The following is a 6961-nucleotide window of genomic DNA, read 5'->3' on the forward strand; positions in this document are numbered from 1 at the left end:
AACAAAGCTGAGTTGGAGTTTTGCTGGCTGAGGTTTGACCTTTCAGCCATATGTGGACAGTTGTAGTTTTGACTGGATCACTGTTAGTGAATCCAAGACTTAGCCGTGGCCCAGGCGGCAGAGTGGGGTGTCCTAGAGTTAGGAATGTTGTAACATCACATACAGAAAATACTGTCCACACACCAAGATCAAAACACATCAACATAATCAATCTTCATGCGTAACTGTGTCTGATCCTGACTCAAAGTATGGAAAGGAAGAGATGGAAGTCTCTGAGAGGAAAATGAAATCATGAGAAAGTCATGTTTTTTTCTGAGTGTCAAATCGGGATGAATGAGGATTCCTGAGAGGCTGAGGTTGTTCTGGGCCATAAGAAGCCCAGCCACATTGACGTTAGCCACTGCTCTCCTTTTATAGAGGAGGAGGGTGGTGGCAGGCCAGAAGAGGCAGCCAAAGCTAGCAGCACATCTCAGCGGCTGTGGTCTATTCTCATCTGTAGGCTGCTGAGCCTGGACAGACACCCGCAACCACAGAGCTGGGAGCAAACCTCCTGCTCAGTCCTTTTCATTTAACCCATTACTCTTTCATTTCTCCAGCTCTCTAAACATCTGTCTCTGTCAGATTCAACTCTCACTTTCTCCAACAGCCTTACTCCTTCAGGCTTTTTTTGGCTCCACCACTTGTCAGTCAGCTAACACTATTAAACATTACCAGGAGGACAAACTCTGCCATCCAGAAATCATGAAGTGGATAATGTTCTGCCATGACTGAGGGTAAAACTGGTCTCTTTGTGGGCAGGAAACAAACTTTCATGCTGCATCTGAACAGTATCTGCTGCCGAGTAGTGACACAAAAAGCAGCAGCTAAACAAATCTATTCCATCACCTGCGCTTGGTCGTCAACAGGGTACATACCCGATCTGAGCTCCATTAACAGGATAAAAGATCAACATGTTTGCCTGCCTGCAGCGGCCGTCTGAAAAAGAAATTCACGTTTTACCACCACAAAGTTAAACTCCCAAACTTTGTGGGCCCGTTGTTCAAAAAGCTGAATCTGGAAAAAAGCTATCCAGATTTGGGAATCCCGTTATTCAGGTTCACGTAATTCCGGTTGTTCAAAGTGACATTGGATCACCCTGATCCAGAATCCCATTTTACAGAATCACCAAAATTGAATTTCCAGCATGTAAATCAGTGTGGGCTTCCGGCCATGTGAAGAACAGGCAGGAGAGCCGGTATGGCGTCACTTTAAGTGTTTCCCCTTTGCAACAACACACAGGAAATCATGAATATCCACTATGACTTCTCATCAGAGCCACAACAAATATAAAACTAATCCATTAACAACTACATTGTGGGGCCGGTTGTTCAAACATAATCCGATCAGAATTCGCTTTTCAGATATGATCAAATCTTGCTCAAAAGGGAAATCCAGATTCTGAAATCGGCTTGGATCACGAATCCAATCCTAGTTTTATCTGGATAAAACCCCGAGTTTGAGTTGTTCAAAACTTTTGAGTAGGATCCGGATACCATTGATCCAAGAAAACAGGATTGTCCTGATCCCAGCAGAGGGCAGGATTACAAGGCGATTTCAGGAAGAAACAGTAGATCAAATAAAAGAACTTTTTACTGTTTTTATTTTTTTACAATAAAACATGAGCTCAGAGAATCCATCACCAGGAAAGCAACATAATAACATACATGTCTTAACTTTCGCCATAGATTCATCACAGTTGAGACGGTGAAGACCAAAGTAGACGCTAACACACCAAACACTTGTTTTTCAGCTTAACTCGACTGAACTGTGATCATGAGAAATCAAAGGACTGATAACATTAGATCATGTCATAAATGAACTTATCATGTGAAAATGTAGCATTTGGAATAATTTATTTCTCATCCTGAGATAAAGGCATTAACATGGCCGCTCTCAGCTTCCGTACTTTCCACATCCATTCAGCCTCTGCAGTGATGTCACAACCACATGGAGGGTCCACCAATGAGCTGCTTTACCCACCACAACGTCAGCGGTAGTCTCCTAATCCATCATTAAAAAACATCTGATCGATTGATTGATTGATCGATTTAAACAAAAGACAAATAAAAAACAGTAGAACAAAAGGAATATACAAAAGAAGGAAAAGTAAAATAATTCTTTGTCCGAAGGGAGTGGGAAGAAGCTAGTCCCACACTGATGACTGCCTCATATGTATTTTATAATATACTGATATAATATTAAAAGATCTTTGTATCATATGAATAGTAATAATTACAATGATAATGTCCTTATCAATGGTAGGAAGGGAAGGCAAGGGAACAAGAGGATGATTTAAAGAGCTTTACATAATACGAGAAGCATAATTTAACATTAAAAATGAAAGAGAAAGGACACATAAAGAGCACTGGATAAAAACAGTATTAAAACATGATCAAGTTATAAATTCAAGCTTAACAGAACCAGATGCAGATCTAGGCTCTAAATAAAAACTAGTCCCATGCAGCAGAGAACAGGTGGGTCTTTAACCTGGATCTAAATAAACTGAATGTTTCAGCTGATTTGAGGCTTTCTGGGAGTTTGTTCCAGACATGTGGAGCATAGTTTCATGGTTCACGGTGCGGTTTCTGATTCGTATGTTTGGTTTTTGTCTGTTCTGGTTTGTTATGCCTCGATCTTGGTTTATTAGTTCTGGTGGTTGTCATGTTTAGTTTCTGTTTAGATCATGGTTTGGTTTCTGGTTTTGTCATGTTTAGTTCAGCCTTCCTGTTTTCCCTCAGTTTTCTGTTCCTGGCTCGTTCTTTCACCTGGTTTGATTTCTCATTCTCTTCACCTGCTCCTAATTACTCCCCCTGTCTACAAATACCCCATGGTTTTCAGTTTGCTTTGTCAGATCCTTATCTGTGGTTCACCCCCTGTCATGTGTGGTTCCCTGTCCAGTGTTTGATAATAAACTATTTTACCTGCACTGATTTTGCCTCCTGCATGATTCTGTCTGCATTTGGGTGACAAGAAGCTGAATGCAGCTTCTCCATGTCTGGTTCTGACTCTGGGAACTGATAAGAAACTGGATCCAGATGACCTGAGGGTTCTGGTAGGTTCATACTGGGTCAAGAGGTCTCTGATGTGTGTTGGTCCTAAACCATTCAGAGCTTTCTAGACCAGCAGCAGAACTTTAAAGTCTATTTTCTGGTAAACAGGCAGCCAGTGTAAAGACCTCAGAGCTGGACTGATGTGGTTCACTTTCTTGGTCTTAGTGAGAACTGGAGCAGCAGAGTTCTGGATCAGCTGCTGGTGTCTAATTGATTTTTTAGGTAGAACCTGTAAAATACAGTTGCAATAATCAAGCCGACTAAAGATGGAAGCTGGACTAGTTTTTCCAGGTCCTGCTGACACATCACATCTTTTACCCTTGACATGTTCTTAAGCTGATAGTAGGCTGACTTTGTGGTTCCCTTCATGTGGATATACATCATGTTGATCTATGAAGGTAGGAACACTATTTATTTTAATGTATCCAACAGCCATAATAATACATGTAGTAGTAATAATAATAACAATAATGATAATAATAATAATAATAATAATAATAATAATAATGTGACCAATGAAAATCACTGCCCCTCATTTTTATTCTTTCTGGTGACCATGTTCTTATATGATTATTTAAATAAGTGTATATTACACTTTAAAAACAGAGAAAAAAAACAGAGGATTTGGTCAAGAAACCCAACTTTGTGTATGAAACTGACGGCCGTTTTCTGCAATGCTGACAGTGAGAAAAGAGTATTTTTTTTACAAGATCTTTATACAGTTGGTGAAATATAGAAGAACTAACCAGCAATACAGAACATGGGGTGAACTGTAATCTAAAAGCTGCTTTATTTTATTTATGATTGCGATGTTTTGTTAATGTCTGATGTGGTGCTTCCACCCGAGTTTATCATCTAGTATCACACCCAGGACTTTACCTTCCTTTACGTTTTCAATAATTACATTCTCAAGTTTTCATGTATTTATTATCTTCCTTTTTATATTGACCAAATATTATTACTTTTGTATTCTTTATATTCAGCGATAATTTATTACTATCATTGATATTTTAATTGATTTAATTCACTACTTATAATATTGCTTATGTCACTATAATCATTTTTTAGAATAAAATATATTAGTATCATCAGCAAACAGCATTAATTTATTAATTTCAGATATTTAGAAACCTGAAATATCTCATTTATCTATATATACATATATATATATATATATATATATATATATATTTATATATATATATATATATATAAATGTGTGTGTGTGTGTGTGTGTGTGTGTGTGTGTGTGTGTGTGTGTGTGTGTATAAAACAGAGCGATAACTGGTGATCCAGTCCGGCGCTGCTACCCTGATACCGTACAGGTCCTTAATGAGTATTTAATGATTTGTGTATCGAAGGCTTTCTTAAAGTTATATAAACATACCAGCTGCATCTTTTTCTTGATCTAATGCATTTATTATTTCTTCTGTTACCTCCATCATTCCCAGTGATGCTGTACCTTTTGCTCTAAATCGAAACTGACTGTGGTTCAGCATTTAATTTTTATTTAGGAAGTTTTCTAATCTGTTGTCAAAAGTTTTTCCAGGATTTTTGACTTGTGGGAGGAGGGACGCTGGTCTGTAGTTAGTTTATTACCTTGCTTAAATAATGGTATTACTTTTACTATTTTCAGTTTCTCTGGAAATGAGCCATTTGGAAGGATAAATTGCAGATGTTAATGGTTATGAGATGTCATCGATAACTCTCTTAACCAACACCACATCAATACCATCACAGCCCATAGAGAATTTGTTATTACAGTTTTAGCCTCCAACTGCTGAGCGAAAGATGGAGGGAGAATTATTCTTCATCAGTGTCTACACATGGCGTCTCTTCCTTGGCCTGAAGTTGTCGCTGCCAACTACAGTCCCACATTCACAAAAAGGTTATTCATTCTGTTAACTACCGTATTCATATCATAATGATTCACTATGGTTATCAGTGAAATATTCCAGATGCATTATTTTCTTCTTCCCCCCTTTTTTTAGCTTGTTTAATATGTCCCAGACACCTTTTATATCATTCTTATTGTCATATAACATATTCCTCTAATATATTTTTACTAGCTCTTATTATTTCTGTTAACCTGTTTTTATAGAATTTAAAAAAAAAAGTTTGCGGTAGCCTAGTGGTTACAGAGGTGGATAAATAAACCCCTGAGCGAGGCCCTTAACCCCCAGCTGCTTCCCGGGCGCTGGAATCTGGCAGCCCACTTCTCCCAGCAACTAGGATGGGTTAAATGCAGAGAAAGAATTTCCCAGCTTGGGCTTAATAAAGTATAATAAAGAAATTAGAGGTTTTATATTTAGGGACGGCTGTAGCTCAGGAGAAAGAGCAGTCGTCTTCTCATCGGAAAGTAGGCGGATCGATTCCAGGCTTCCACTGACTACATGTCGAAGTGTCAAGACACTTAACCCCACGCTGCCTTCCGATGTGCCTATCGGGGGGTGTGTGTGTGTGTGTGTGTGTGTGTGTGTGTGTGTGTGTGAATGGGTGAATGTGATAAGTAGTGTAAAGCACTTTGAGGGGTCAAACTGACTGGAAAAGCGCTGTATAAGTACAAGTTTGACATCTATTTTCCGATCCCTTTGTTCTTAATTTAATAAATTTTGAAAAAGATCATTTTTGTTTTTCTTTTTTTGTTTGTTTGTTTGTTTTTCTTTTATCAGATAGAAACAAACCACCTGCCTGCTGGTTTATACAGAACAGCCCAGGAAACACAGCCCATGATATTAAAATATTTAGAACAGTGTCATTTCTAATCGTCACCACATGTTTAACATCTAAACCATGCACATTATGTTTGACACTAACGGTGTACTTTTAATTCCAAACCCCAAACCATTAATGGGTAAGAAATAAAAACATGAGGGAATGTTTGGAGTTGGTTTGAAAGGACTAAAAGTTAAATTAAAAATCAAAAATCCTGCAGATGAATTCTTTCTGCTGCTCCACCACAAAGTCTCGGAACAGCATGTGTGCAATTATAATGCAGAAATGTCAAGAGCAGCGAGTCTGAATGAGTGTCCCCACCAGTTCAATCCCAGTTAAGTCCAGTTTAAGCATTAAGCACGTTAATTGGTTACTATGAGCACATCCAGCTTATAGATTTCATCTCTCCTCTGCAGCAGTTTTCAGGTAGAAAGTAAAAAAAAGGCTGCATCCCTTTGAGAACAAAGCACTAAATCAAAGAAATCAAACCGACTGCTTCTCAGCGGTTTGGTAATAAAGCACAAATAAACACGTCTGCACAACGTATTTCACGTTGTATTTCACAACCCCCCAAACACCAACGTCTAAATGGGAAGAGGCTGATAGTCCCAGTTCTGCTGAACGAGCTCATATATGTGTGTTTGTGGCCCAGATTTAGGCAGACAGAGCAGAGCGGTGGGAGGAGACAACCAACTGCTCCTTTTATACACTCCTAAAACGTTTAAAGACAAAGGTTGCAACCCAGAAATGTCCCGGAAGGACAGACCGAGAAACAAAGGACAAGTCTCTTTGGATAAATCCGCAACACACCTCAAGTGCTTTTTAAGGCTGATTAAGAAGGATTACAGATGGAAAATAATCAAAGTTTAAGGGTTTAACTAAATAAACGGTGTGCTTTATAATCATTAAAACTGCAGACCTGCAGGGACATTTGGAAGCTTCACATCAGGCTCCACATACAAACATTTATTCAACAACTCTGCAAGATTTAAGATTAAAGGGTTTGCATCAAAACTTTTGATGTAAATGTTTTGACCGATTTATGACTGATTTATCTGCATTCTGTAAACCTGAACGGCCTCAACTTCACTCTCTCGTGGGTCTGAAGTGGGTTTTTTAAACAATTTTAAAGGTTGCACTGCTTCCATGACTAGATA

This window comes from Melanotaenia boesemani, chromosome 12 (genome assembly GCF_017639745.1).
Source record: "Melanotaenia boesemani isolate fMelBoe1 chromosome 12, fMelBoe1.pri, whole genome shotgun sequence".
NCBI lineage: Eukaryota > Metazoa > Chordata > Actinopteri > Atheriniformes > Melanotaeniidae > Melanotaenia > Melanotaenia boesemani.